The sequence below is a fragment of the Phyllostomus hastatus genome, unplaced genomic scaffold (assembly GCF_019186645.2).
Source record: "Phyllostomus hastatus isolate PE091 unplaced genomic scaffold, TTU_PhHast_1.1 phas_contig_10, whole genome shotgun sequence".
Lineage (NCBI taxonomy): Eukaryota > Metazoa > Chordata > Mammalia > Chiroptera > Phyllostomidae > Phyllostomus > Phyllostomus hastatus.
In genome coordinates this window covers 1,686,279-1,701,213 of record NW_025333499.1, presented here as the reverse complement: position 1 = coordinate 1,701,213, position 14,935 = coordinate 1,686,279, and the positions used below count along the sequence as shown (strand labels likewise).

Below are 14,935 nucleotides of genomic sequence, written 5' to 3'. Positions count from 1 at the left end.
ATTTCCTCTTGACCTTTCTTGAGAGTTTCTATTTCCTTTTTCATGTTTATATAGTTTGCAGGGAGGTTGTTGTAGTTTCCCTCTAATTTCTGATAGCTCATTGTGAGTTCATTGAACTTCTTGATAATCATTGTTTTCAACTCACTATCTGATAGTTGAGTTGCCTCTATTTCATTTAGCATTTTTCCTGAGGCTTCCTCCTTTCCCTTCAATTGGGGGTTGTTTCTTTGTTTTCTCATTGTTTGTGGGTTTCTTCTTTTTTCTTCTTGTTTCTTAAATTGATCTGTTCTGGTTCCCTGAAATTATGGTGTGAACTTCTGTGATAGAATATTTGTGAGATTCAGTGGTGCAATCTCCTTCGTGTATCCTGGTGTTCACAGCTTACCCCTACTCTTTTTTTGTGATCAGTTGGAGGAGTAAAGCGAAATGGTTTAAGACAGCAATACAATCTACTATGATATTTACATTAGCAGCCAGTAGAGAAGAGATGGGTTATCCTTTTGCTCCTTATAGTGTTAACCATGATCCTCCACCCCACTATCCACGTTTTAGAAAGGATGGAAAGAGGGTAAGACTCTTATTGGGGACGAGAGGATTGTTAGTTGTATCTGGAAAGTGTGAGGCTGTGGGAGGTCAGATTCTAAGGTAGGGTTGGACTAAAGATTAGTATATAGGAGTAGTGTGTAAAAGAATAGAGACAACCCCCACAATAGTATAGTTCATAAAATTGCAAGGTGGGCTGAGATCAGGTAGGGGTGTTGAGTAGTATTTACAGTTGTATGAACTAGGTCTTATTAACAGTAATAGTAAAGTGACAGTCTCGTGGCAGAATTGATGAGATCTAGATAACAAGAATAAAGAGTATAGAACCTTGAGAGTTGTATTAATGGAATACAGATGAAGAATAGTAAATTATCAACACATTGTGACTGAGATACCAGCGGGAACCTATCAAATGACAGTATAACCAACCAAGCAAAGAAGATTATACAGAAAGAAAAAGAATACCAAAATACTATTAAAATAAAAAATGTCAGAAAAGTGAGAAAAAGATAATACAAATTTACAGTAACTTGCAAGATTGAAAAAAGAAAGGAAAGAAAAGCAGAAGATGTAGTGCAGGAGAGATAAATTTGGAGTGGAAAGAATAATATTAGGATGGATGGAAGAGAAACATAAGGGATTGCGAGGTATAAAAATAATAAGAATTGAAAAATAAAATGTCACATAAAACACAAGATAAAATCAATCAACCAACAACAGCCACAAAAACAAAACCAAACCAAACAAAACAAAACAAAATAAGAAAATCCTCTTGTTGGTTTCTAACTGGCCAGACCAGTTTTTCTGATCTTGCTCGCTTCAGCTGGCTGAGGGACCTTTGAAATGCTCCTCTCTCTTCCCAGCCAGATCTCAGCAAGACTGTCAGGTACCCTGGGTGCTCCCAAGCATACTCGCTCTCTAGAGCTCACTGCCGCGTTCTTCCAGACTCCGGGGTCCTGCAGGGTTCCAAACATTGCGATTTCTATTGAAACACAATTTCTCTCCCTAAAGTTACCTTCATTTTATCAAAGAGACTGGATTAAGTTCAGTTTCAATTTGGCCTGATTATTTGTATGACACAACAAAAATAGTAATTGATCATGTGGGCTCTTTCAGATCTACTTTGCTGGAATTTTACAAGGAACCTTCAAACTGAGCTTTAGTCAGCCTCTCAGGGAAAAGAAGCCAAGCCACACAGTTGCCATCTGGTTTTGCCTGAATACCTGTAAGTTTAGGTGGATTCCTCAAGTTCTTGAGGTCCCCAAAAAGGTAAGCAACCTTCATTCCTTACCTGTAAAGGTTTCCAGGAATCACATGACCAAGCAAAGTACCAGACCATTTCTCCAAGGGGCTCTTGTTGGCTTTGAAAGTCAGTCTTAACTCCTTAAGGCTTGCTGGAGACATCCAGAGTCCAGGCATGACTCTTTCAATCATGACATTCCAGGCAAAGACTTGGTTAATAAAACCACTTTTGGAAATTGGTGCTATTATAAAGAGAACAGATTCTTATTGGGTTGATGCAAAAAAACATATTGTCATAAAAGTAATGCTCATAAAGAGTTGCCAAATTCTGGAGGGTTTAGACAGGGAGAAAAATATAACTGTTCTAATATTACTTATGAGGATATGCTTTACAAATTGCTCTACAGAAAAACAAGTTTCCTTATATCTGGAAAACAAAAAGATTTAAAATTAGCAATATTTTGAATCAATCTGTTTGTCTTGATTATTTGCCTGTATTTCCATGAGTCCAGTTATTCCGTAGGGTTTCATAAATCTTCATTTACTTCAAAGACATGACCTGCTTAGATACCTGTAATTTAAAGTAAGTCAGAGTTCTTTTCATGAACCTTTCAAAATATACATTTGCAAATGTGTTAGAGTAAAACAATGACCGTTTATAAGTGACAAAATAAAAATGACATGGTTATAGATTTGATTATAATGCAACTGATAAAGAACTTTGCTTTTTTGTAAGATACAACATATCAAGATAACAATTTCTTGGAAAGTAATGCTTATTATGAAAGGACATAAAAATATAAAGCCCATATTTTTAGATTCAACATAAAATTTCAAACTATATAAAGACCAAACAGTGTGCAAGATTTTAAAATGCTGTGCAGGACTTATCGGAAGTATGCACTGAGCACTGGAAACAACTCATAAATTCCCAATGCATGGGTTACAAACATCCAGAGTACCACTGCTTGATGTCCCCACAGGGAACCATCACTGTTGGCTTGTCCAGTGTCACTGACACGACACCTGTTACCTCTGAGAATTTTCTGTTTGAACTTGCTCTGAACCTTTGTAAGTTCCTCCCTGGGGCAGGTTGAAATTTCTAGAAAATCTATATTGATAAAAATATGTGTATACAAATAGACTATAGTTATTATTATTCTGTTTGGCAAAGTTCCTATGTAATTTTGAGACTATTAAATAGGCCTAATTAGTTCAAAACTTTTTGTAGGGAGAGAGAATAACTCCTTGAAGCAGTCCAGGGCCCATTGGAATAACTGAAGTCATTTCTTGCCTAAAAGGTCTTTTAAAATTCAAACTTTCAGAAAGTTGTCAAACAAGCTTAACTAAAAGATTATAACATAACCTTGTAAAACAAATATTTTTTGGAAATAACCCCAAAAAACATTAAGCAAACACAAAACCAGTTTGGACATTAAACATTTGTCCAAACCACAGGATCCTGCTTAATTTATATAAGTATCTTATATCTTTAAGCCAATAAAATATTATGCCCTGGTTATACCATCCAGAGGCTGAAAACATACCACATGTAATACACAAACATATATCATGTAAAGACCACACACATGAAGCCTGAACACCAGACACATAATTTGAATTTCTGATTTTTGTAAAGAAAACACAAAATTTTTCTAATTTGCTTTTGACAACTTTTAAGAAGACTGGAAAAAGGGATGGAAAGTCCTAAATGCCAAGCAAGAAGACCTGTTGAGACTCTCAATAAAAGCTTTAAGGACTGTTAATGACTGGTGGAAATAATGTCTCAGCTCCAAGGAATTGAGTAGCAGGAAAGAGCCTGGGTGGGGCTGCTTTGGCCCCTGAAAGGTCAGAAACCTAATAACAGAAGATATATGCTACAGATAGGAGACTGGGAGTTATAGTCCACACCAGCAGAGAAATACAAAGAGATGGGTGTGTTAACCCTGTGCCTGAGGGTGACCTTAACCAGTGATGAGAGCATCAGCCAGATGCCCTGGGAATGGATGTAACCCATTCAGAGAGACAGATATGCAGCAAGACAGGGGTTAGAGGCATCCCTGTAAGTCTCTGGGCTGTTTTGGGCCATTCTGAGGAGAACAAGTATCCTATTAAGCTGTCCCTGAGACTCTTTTGGAAGTTAATATTGAAGAAAGATGGTTAGCTAACATTCAGTCAGTTTTAAGATTAGTTTCTTCATGGGAGGTTCCTGAAAGAGACCACAGGAATGGGTGTGGCCGGGAGAAACCCAATCTGAAGGGGTGGGGGAGGGGGAAAGGTCCAAGGTGGAAAAGTAAAGAGAAGAGATGGAGAGGGTATAAAGGATCAGGAGAAAGGGCAGAAAAGTGGCTTGAGTTTAAAATGTCACTTTTTTTTCCTGCACTGAGAGGCAAGCCCAATTTTTCCCAGGACTGAGCAGCTCCCAGGTCTCCAGGGGTAGAATTCAGTGTTTTACCATCTGGGAGGGGGCATTTAGAGTGAGACAAAGATGAAGAGAGGCATAGTTAGGAGGAAGAGGCCTGGAATCCCTGCAATCTCTGCTAAAGGTTAAAATCTTGTCTGCTCTCGAGAACTAAACCTAAGGAGGGGATCAAGATGTCAATGGTACAGGTCAAGTTGGAGGAGAATATATACAGTTAAGAGATTTGTTCATGGGCCAGACATCCTGGTCACCCAGTTTGTATTAAGGCCAGGCTTTGTTGCAATAGATAATCCAGTGCTTGGGCTTGAGATCGGTAAATCCCACAGCCTTCAAGTTAAAAGGGAAGGATAACTCAGGATGAGGACAACTGAGGGTAGGGGGAAAGGTTTGAGAAAGGCATCCTGGATTCAAACAACCTAGAGTTCTGCAGCCAGAGCTGAGCATCCTCGAGCCTGAGGACAGACCCAACACCAGGTTCTGCCTCCGAGCCAGGCGTCCCTGGGCCCCGAGAGCAGACCAAACCAGTAGGGAGATGGTTGGAGGTGACCCTCCCAGCCGAAACCCTGAGAAAGTGATAGACCCAGTACCTGGGTGTATGACAAATGAGACGAGGGGGTAAACTATCACCTTCAATAAGAAGTTTTTGCCTCGAGATTCAGAGAGACTTACTGATCACTGACCATGAAGATGGGTGAGGAGGAGGCCATCGCGCAGAGCCTGGAGAGACAGAGAAGCATTAGAATCCTCTCTCCGAACCTCACCAAGACAGGGTTAGGGGGTTAGCCCGGGTCGAGCTTCCACTGCCCACTGCTCCCCTAGTTGCAAATCTCAGGAGGCTAGAAGAGAGGAATAGAAAATGTCCTGGTGCGGGCTACCAAAATGTGATTGGTGATGCAGACTGTGAAAGATTTCACAAAGAGAAGAAAGTGCAGAGAGTAAAGGTTTTATTTTTACTTTCCCAAGGGAGGGAAAGGACTAGGTGAGGAAATAGCTACCAACACCACCACCAGCACTGAGGGGTTAGGGCTGTGAGTTTTTATCAGGAATGCAGTGGTTGTAGAGCAGGATGTTTCAGTTAGGCTACAACTTGTTTCAATGTTATCTTTGGATACAGGGTCCACTGGTCGTTGTGGTCTAGTATGTCCTGTTTTGCTAGTTCCAGGAGCCCCTGCACCTTCAGGGTGCTCCCAGTAATTTTCTAGTCCTGAGGATAAAGGCTCAGAAAAACAAGTAGGGTCAGTCATGCTTTATAGGGTCCAGCCAGCCCTGGGACATAGGGCCTGAGAAAGTGGCTTTTGTCTTATTAGTAAATGTCCCACTAAACCCAAACTAAATGTATGCGCCAAACAAACTTCCACTTAGCTGAGTCTCAAAAATGTCTAAGACAGCTCCAACGCCACCTAATACAAGAGAAGATATGAAGAGGGGACCTCCCAGTGGACAGGGACAGGAGTTTTAACCAATTTTAGTTTAAATGTATCTTACAAACTTTATGAAATGCATGACCATGTGACCATATGGTAACTGACCGGCCCTGCAGCTTATTAAGCTTTGTTAGCTTCAGGAGGATGCAAGAGGGTGCTCACTTCAGCAGCACATATATTAAAATTGGAAAGGGATGGAGAAAATCCCCTACGCATGGCCCCTACACAAGGATGATATGCAAATTCATGAAGTTTTCCCAAAAAAGGAGGCATAGGGCAAGAGACTGTTGCATGAGTCATAAAAAAAGATGAGACCTCAGTCAAGACAGTTGCAGTAGGGATGGAAGATTAGATGAGTGGGATATTTTGGAGGTTGAATAGGCAAGGCTTGGGGACCAAAAGTAGTGGGTAAATGAGCGAGAAGAGTGTGTGTTCTGATTTGGGTGTCAGAGTGAATGGTGGTGTCATTGATGGAGCCAGGGTGTGCAGAGGAAAAGCAGATTTGGTAGGGAAGAAGAGACTGAGTTTAGTTTGGAGTATGTGGAGTTAAGATGTGTGTGGAGCAGTAACTCACCCAACAATTCTTTGCTGAGCATCTACTGTGCACCAGGCATGGTGCTAGATGCTGAGGATGTAGCAGTAGCGCAGAGAAGGTCCTGGCCTTCATGGAGCTGACATTCTACTAGGGATCAGTCAATAATTAAACAAATACAGTTTCATTCACATATTTATTGAGCACCTACTATATACCAGGCACTGTTCTAGGCACTGGAGATTAAGGGTAAACAGAAAAGGTCCCTGCCCTCCAGCGAGGGAGACAGACAGTAAAGTGAGCCAAATAAGAGAATTTCAGATTTCAGTGAGTGCTACGAGGAAAATAAAACAAGGTATGAGATAAAGATTTGGATGTAAGATAGTCTATTTTAGATAGGGTAGTTAAGGAAGGCTTCTTGGAGGTGACAATGTGAACTGAGACCAGAATAACAAGAAGAGTTGGCCAAGGACAGGACAGAAGGAATAAAAAGTGCAAAAGACCTATTGTAGTGGGAGGGCCAGTTCAGGACATCCTCCCAGTAACAGCTCCTGAGCATTTGTGATACACTGGGTGGAGTACAGGTGGGGCTTGGGGTGGGTTCTCCAGACATAAATAACAGACCATGTGTATATCCAAAAGCAGTACACACACAATGTAATGGGAGGCAAGGTTCAATGAACAATAACAAGGCTGAAAAAGGTCAAACTCTTAAGTGCTACCTAGAGGTTTGAGCAACATGCGTAGGAACAAAGGGAGCCATGATTAATTCAAATATGTTCAGTAGGTGTGTCAGGGAGGGCTTCACAGGAGGTGGCATCTGACTCAGGTACATTGGTACCTGCCCCTAGTAGTTCTTCCCCAGTGTTCTTGGGAGGTGAGGTGGGGGCGCTGAAGGATAATGGGGAAGGCAAAGCTGGCAGAGGACTACATCTGAGGCAGTTAGATTTGTCGATAAAGGACTTCTTGGCATTGCCATGGATGGGGGGCAGCTGCCTGCTACCCTGGAAATGTGTGCTCCGCTGTGTCTTACAGCATCAATGGACGATCTAAACTGGCTGCCATAGTATGAGGATGGCTAGAACCCTTCCTCCCTTACCCCCATGTCCACTTAACAGTTGTAAACATTTATGTTTAATTACATAGGCAATAGTATATGCATTACCACTGTAAACATTCAAACAGGCTGAAGGTCCCTGCTGACCACCAACCATTCAGTTTCTGCTTTCTTCCCTAGAGGGAACCTCAGTGGGCTCTCTTCTGGTTCATCTCTGTGTATACAAGGGGGAACCCTCCAAAAAACTGGAATTTATTTATAAAAAATTGTGTATTTATTCTTACATGTTTAAAATTGAGTCACTTTCAAAATACTCTCCATGTGATGCTATACACCTATCAAGATTTTTTTCCCCACTGCTCAAACTGGTTTTTTAATTCATTCATTTTGACGGCTTTTAGTGTTTCTGTCAGGGTTTTTTTTTTTTTTGTTTGATTGATTCACCTCTTCCACATCAGTAAAGCATTTCCCTTTGAGGACTTCTTTAATCAGGGGAGACAAAAAAAAGTTGCTCAGGGGGTGAGATTGGGTGCATAGGGAGGGTGGGGCATGGAGGTCATGCCATTTTTGATCAACAACTGCTGAACACTCAGAGCAGTGTGGGCAGGTGTGTTCCTAAATCACCCATCGTGAAGTGGGCAAATGCACTGAAAGTCTTCAAAAAAAATTCACTGAAGCTGAACGCAGTCTCTTAGAACAACGCCAGCTGGTACACTGATACAGATGGGTTCCTAGAACACTCACCCAGCAGGAGAAGCCTGTACTACAAGGCTCCTGTCATCTTGAAAATAATTCTAGCTTTCTTTGACACCCCCCCCTTGTATGTGCATATAATTGTTGAGATGAAAAAATGATGAGGGACAAAGTGAATTGTAAAATACATGAGGAAAAGAGGGGAAACAGGAAAAGATTACATGAGGAGGAACAGGCTTGCTCCAAAACAGACTTGAAAGTACAAGGACAGGGAAGACAAAAGACAAAATAATGACAAATAACATTATCTAATTTACTGTGTGCAAACTACTGTTTTAAACTCTTTACGTGGATTAACTCACTGAATCCTTACAAGAACCCTGTGGGGTAGGTACTAGTACTAGCTCTATTTTATAGATAGGGAAGCTGAGTATAGAGACTCTGTATCTCTTGTTGAAGCCACTACGCATTCAAGCTGCGGTTCCTGGAGTACAGGTCAGCACTCCATTATATCACTGGTGTGGATTTACAGCAACTGGTGTCTCCTAAGATCCATGTAATGGGGAAGGTGATCAATGGTTCTTGGCATGATTTGAATCACAGTAGCAAAAGAGGGTTTATACCCACTGGAATAAAATGTAGCAGATGGTCCCCCAAGTGCCAAATTAGGTAGCTGAGAACACTGAGCCACTCCTCCACGGCCAGCTTTAGGGGTGTGCTACCTGCACAGAACTCTGCTTCCAGAAGAGGCTTCAGGCTTGATTTAACGCTCTGCTGTCACTGTCTTGACATTCTTTTTTTCTTGATTTTTTTTTATTGTTGTTCAAGTACATTTGTCTCCGTTTTTCTGCCACCACTCCCTCTGCCCCAACCATCCCCACCTCCCACCCTCAATCCTACCCACCTTTAGCTTTGTCCATGGGTCCTTTATACATGTTCCTTGATGGACCTACCCCTACTTTCCACCATTATCCTCCCCCCCTCCCCTCTGGTTACTGTCAGTTTGTTCTTTATTTCAGTGTCTCTGGTTATTTTTTGCTCGCTTGTTTGTTTTGTTGATTAGGTTCCACTTATAAGTGAGATCATATGTTATTTCTCTTTTACCGCCTGGCTTATTTTACGTAGCATAGTGCTCTCTAGTTCCATCCACGCTGTCGCAAAAGGTAGGAGATCCTTCTTTCTTTCTGCTGTGTAGTATTCCATCATATAAAAGAACCAGAGTTTTTTGATCCATCCATTTGCTGATGGGCACTTAGGTTGCTTCCAGCACTTGGCTATTGTAAATTGTGCTGCTATGAACATGGGGTGCATAGGTTCTTTTGGATTGGTATTTCAGGATTCTTAGTGTATAGTCCCAGCAGTAGAATTGCCAGGTCAAAAGGCAGTTCCATTTTTAGTTTTCTGAGGAAATTCCATATTGTTTTCCACAGTGGCTGCACCAGTCTGAATTCCCACCAACAATGCACTAGGGTTCTCTTTTCTACACAACCTCTCCAGCACTTGTTTCTTGATTTGCTAATGATGGCCATTTTCACCTGTGTGAAGTGGTCTCTCATTGTGTTTTTTGCCTTTTTAAAAAGATTTTATTTATTTAATTTTTAGAGAGGGGAAGAGGGAGAGAAATAGAGGAAGAGAAGCATCAATGTCTGGTTGCCTTTTGAGCATCCCCTACTGGGAGCCTGGCCTGCAACCCAGGCATGTGCCGTGATTGGGAATCAAAGCAGTGACCCCCCTTTGGTTCACAAACCAAGGCTCAGTCCACTGAGCCACACCAGCCTGGGCTCATTGTGGTTTTAATTAGCATCTCTCTGATGGCTAGTGATGCTGAGCATCCTTTCATATGTCTCTGGACCCTTCCTTGGAGAAGTATCTATTCAGGTCCTTTGCCCATATTTTAATTGGATTGTTTGTCTTCCTGGAGTGGAGTCATGTGAGTTTTTTATATATTCTGGAGATCAAACCCTTGTTTGAGATATCATTGGCAAATATATTTTCACATACGGTTGATTCCCTTTTGATTTTGCTGATGTTTTCATTAGCTGTGCATAAGCTTTTTATTTTGATGAAGTCCCATTTGTTTGTTTATTCTTTCCTTTATGTCCTTTTGCTGTAGGGGACATATTGGTGAAAATATTGCTGCGTGGAACACCTTTGATTTTTGTCTTGACATTCTTAATAGTTTTATCTTTGTGTCTTGGAAGTGCAGTCCTAGGTGGCATTGGAGTGTACACATGAGTGGAAGACATACACAGGGTGGCAGTGTGCACACCCCATGGGTGCAGCAAGCAGCATGCATGCTGAGCAGTTGGTTGGGCCACCTCGCATGTACAAGCACATCTGGGGTATTCTGAGGCACCATGGGGCTTGGAGGGGAGACGTTGAGCCAGTGACAGTGGTGGCAGCAGTGGTTGAAGCTGCAGTGATGGTGGCAGGGACAGGACTCATGATGAGAAGCAATCTTGCCTTTCTGCTGTCAGAGCCTGACCCTGCAGCATCTGCACAAATAGTAACTCTGGCCTGAGCATGAGGACAGCCACTGCTGGTGCTCAGGCAGCAAGCTTTGCCAGTAAATTACAAAATAAAAGCGTATCCATGGACACTGCAGTAAAGTATATGAAGCACTCATTAGCAGTTTTTGAAGAGTTTAGAAGCTGTGGTTTTGAAAACTGGTGCAACATTGCAAAGCAAATATCCAGAGATTTAGAAATGGAAATTAAATTTAAAGGCTGTCATATTAGATACACTATGAGAAAGTGTCAGATGAACTGATTATTAATGAAGAAGACAATTAAAAAGTGTTTTCCTTTTAGTTGAAGATATAGGGGTAGAATGAATAAACAGGCATTTTGAATTATAAATAAATCATGAAGCTATTAAAAAATTTCTTGTATGGCCCTGGCTGATGTAGCTCAGTGGATTGAGCATGGGCTGCCAACCAGAGTTGCCGGTTCGATTTCCAGTCAGGGCACATGCCTGGGTTGCGAACCGGGTCCCCAGTGGGAGACATGTGAAAGGCAACCACACATTGATGTTTCTCTCCCTCTCTTTGTCCCTCCCTTCCTCTCTCTCTAAAAATAAGTAAATCTTCAAAACAAAATTTCTTGTATGAACTTGTGTTAGTCTGTTCAGTCTGCTATAACAAAAATGCCATAGATTGCGTGGCTAATAAAGAAAATTTTATTTTTCCCACTTTTGGAAGCTGAGAAATCCAAGATTAAGGTGATGGCAGATTCAGTTTCTGGTGAGAGCCTATTTTCTGGTCAGAGATGGCCATCTTCTTGCTGTGTGTGGAAGGGGAGGGGCTCTTCAGGGTCTCTTAAGGGCACTAATCTCCACTCTCAAAACCTACTCTCCTCCCCACGGTCCCACTTCCTAATACCATCAACATATGAATTGGGGATGAGGGGGAGTACACAAGCATTCAGTCTATAGTAGACCTCCACAAATTATAGGAAATGTCAGAGGAAACATTAAATGTCATCATATAAATTTACATTTAAAACTAGATGTACACAGGCTGGGGTGGCCCAGTGGATTGAGTGCCGCCAGAAAGGTCGCCAATTCAATTTCTGGTTTGGGGCACATTCCTGGCTTGCAGGCCAGGCCCCTGGTTGGAGGCACATCAGAGACAACTGATTGATGTGTCTTGCACACATCCATGTTTCTTTTCCTTTCTTTCTCCCTCCTCCCCCTCTCTCTCAAAGTCAATAAATAAAATATTTTTTTTTAAATTCCATTTACACAAAACTGATTTGAGTTGAATTTTTTAGAGAAAATTGTTCCACAAGAATCAGGAGCTCTAGATACATTAAACTTTATATTTTGAAATTTAGCAGGTATCTATCCTGATGTTGTCACAGCCAGTAATAGCTGCTTTAGCAGAAAGCTTCTTTTCAAAGTGAAAAAGATTCAAATATTATCTGCCATAGTGTGACTCATGTTGCTTGCAATTACATTGGTTGAAAATGAACTTGCTAAAAATATAAACTTCCATGACCAAATACTTGAATTTGTAGAAAAGCTAGCCAGAAAAAAATCTTTTTTAAAGTGTATTTTATTGATTATGCTATTACAGTTGTCCCATTACCCTACTTCATTCCCCTCCGCCCTGCATACCCTCTCCCACCCACATTGCCCCACCTTTAGTTCATGTTCATGTGTCATAAGTTCTTTAGCTTCTACATTTCCTGTACTATTCTTACCGCCCCCCTCATCTATTTTCTACCTACCATCTATGCTACTTATTCTCTGTACCTTTTCCCCTCTCTCCTCCTCCTACTCCCTTGTTGCTAACCCTCCATGTGATCTCCATTTCTGTGGTTCTGTTCCTGTTCTAGTTGTTTGCTTAGTTTGTTTTTGTTTTTGTTTTAGGTGTGGTTGTTAATAATTGTGAGTTTGCTGTCCTTTTACTATACATGTTTTTTCTGTATCTTCTTTTCTTAGATAAATCCCTTTAACATTTCCTAAAATAAGGGCTTGGTGATGATGAACTCCTTTAACTTGACCTTATCTGAGAAGCACTTTATCTGCCCTTGCATTCTAAGTGAAAGCTTTGCTGGATAGAGCAATCTTGGATGGAGGTCCTTGCCTTTCATGACTTGGAATACTTCTTTCCAGCCCCTTCTTGCCTGTAAGGTCTCTTTTGAGAAATCAGCTGACATTCTGATGGGAACTCCTTTGTAGGTTACTGTCTCCTTATCTGTTGCTGCTTCTAGGATTCTCTTTCATTTTTACCTTGGCTAATGTAATTATGATGTGCCTTGGTGTGTTCCTTCTTGGGTCCAACTTCTTTGGGGCTCCCTGAGCTTCCTGGGCTTCCTGGAAGTCTATTTCCTTTGTCAGATTGGTGAAGTTCTCCTTCATTATTTTTTCAAGTAGGTTTTCCACTTGTTGCTCTTCCTCTTCTCCTTCCAGTACCCCTATAATTCCGGTGTTGGATCGTTAAAAGATATCCTGGAGGTTCCTAAGCCTCTCCTCATTTTTTGAATTCTTATTTCCTCATTCTTTTCTAATTGTATGTTTTTTTCTTCCTTCTGGTCCATTCCATTGATGTAAGACCCAGCTTTCATTCCATTTCTATTGGTTCCCTGTGCATTTTTCTTCATTTCACTTATTGTAGCCTTCATTTTCTCATCTAACTTGTGACCAAAATCAACCAATTCTGTGAGCATCTTGATCACCAGTGCTTTGAACTGTACATCTGATAGGTTGGCTATCTCTTGGTCACTTCAAAGTACTGGCCTGGGGCTTTCAATTCTGTTTGAGCCATCTTTTTTTCCCCCTTTGGTCTGGTCGCATCTGTTACATATGAGGGACAGAGCCTTAGATGTTCACCAGGGTGGGGCACCCCAGCTGCTGGGTTGTGATGTTGTATGTGGGGGTGGGGTCTGAGAGGGAACAATGGTGCTTGCTCAGCTCTCCGTAGACTTCAGTCCCTTCCACCACTTCCCCCAGCAAACTGGGCCCCTCTGGTGCCAATTCCCATGTGGGTGGGGTTGTGCACCCTGTGGGTCTCCCCAAGGAGCTCTCCTGTGAAGGTGGGAGTCTCTCCATGTGCCTAAACCCTCACAGGTGTTTTCAATCAGTGCCCCAAGGCTCTATTTCCCAGCACTGTGATCCTGGGTTGTGCACTGTGCCTTGCTTCACAATCGCTGCCTCGTTGGGTCTACCAGTTGCCATCCCTTAGCCGGGGTCTGCCAGTTGCCGCTTGCGTGCTCACAGTCCGCCCGCTGTGGTCTTGTATGCGCCGGATGCCTTATGTACCCAGTCCCTACCCACCGCGACCCGCACCCGGCTGCCCAACTCCGCCCCTCCTACCAGTCAGGATGAATGTGTCTATTTTAACTTCTTGGATGTTCAACCTCCATACAGTTCAATTTTCTATCAGTTCTGGTTGTTATTCTGTTTCTAAATTGTTGTTGCTCCTGTCTTGATTGTGCGAGGAGGCACAGTGTGTCTACCTATGCCTCCATCTTGGCTGGAAGTCCCAGAAAAATCTTTTTAGAAAAGGTTTTATTTACTTATATTTAGAGACAGGGGAAAGGAAGGAGAAAGAGAGGGAGAGAAACATCAACCAGCTGCCTCTTGTATGCACCCTGACTGGCATAAACCCACAGGGGCCTCCTTGTTTCTCTAGGTGGACTCTCAGAAATAGGTACGAATATTTTCATTGTTCAATACATACTGCCAAATTAAAATTTTCTTTTTCTTTTTTATATTGTTGTTCAAGTACAGTTGTCTCTATTTTCTCCCTATCACTCCCCCCAACCCCAGCCATCCCAATCTCCCACCTCAATCCTACCCACCTTTGGCTTTGTCCATGAGTCCTTCATACATGTTCCTTGATGACACTTCCCCCTATTATCCCCTCCTATCTCCCCTCTGGTTATTGTCAGTTTGTTCTTTATTTCAATGTTTCTGGTCATATTTTGCTTGTTTGTTTTGTTGATTAGGTTCCACTTACAGATGAGATCATATTGTATTTGTCTTTCACCACCTGGCTTATTTCACTTAGCATAATGCTCTCCAGATCCATCCATGCTGTCCTGAAGGGTAGGAGCTCCTTCTTTCTTTCTGCTGTGTAGTATTCCATTGTGTAAATGTACCACAGTTTTTAGATCCACTCATTTGCTGATGGACACTTAGGTTGCTTCCAGCACTTGGCTATTGTAAATTGTGCTGCTATGAACATTGGGGTGCATAGGTTCTTTTGGATTGGTGTTTCAGGGCTCTTAGGGTATAATTCCAACAGCGAAATTGCTGGGTCAAAAGGCAGTTCCATTTTTAGTTTTCTGAGGAAATTCCATACTGTTTTCCACAGAGGTTGCATCAGTCTGCATTCCTACCAATAGTGTATTAGGGTTAAATGTAAAAAGCGCTATGCCAGTGTTCACTCCAATCAGCAGTCCATCTTCACATTTCCTAAGACTCTGACCTTTAAATTGTTTGCCAATCTAATAGATGAGAAAATGGTAAACAGTTTGTTTTTTTTATTTGTATTCTCCAATCACTAATGAAGTTGA

The 14,935-nt window shown here is 41.8% G+C and overlaps 1 non-coding gene across 1 annotated transcript; it reads left to right on the top strand.

Annotated features, from left to right (window-relative positions):
* The first annotated feature begins 5,785 nt into the window (after positions 1–5,785).
* Positions 5,786–5,897, top strand: LOC123815113. Its single transcript, XR_006785019.1, has one exon. It is a non-coding gene; the product is annotated as a U6 spliceosomal RNA (small nuclear RNA).
* The last annotated feature ends 9,038 nt before the right edge of the window (positions 5,898–14,935 follow it).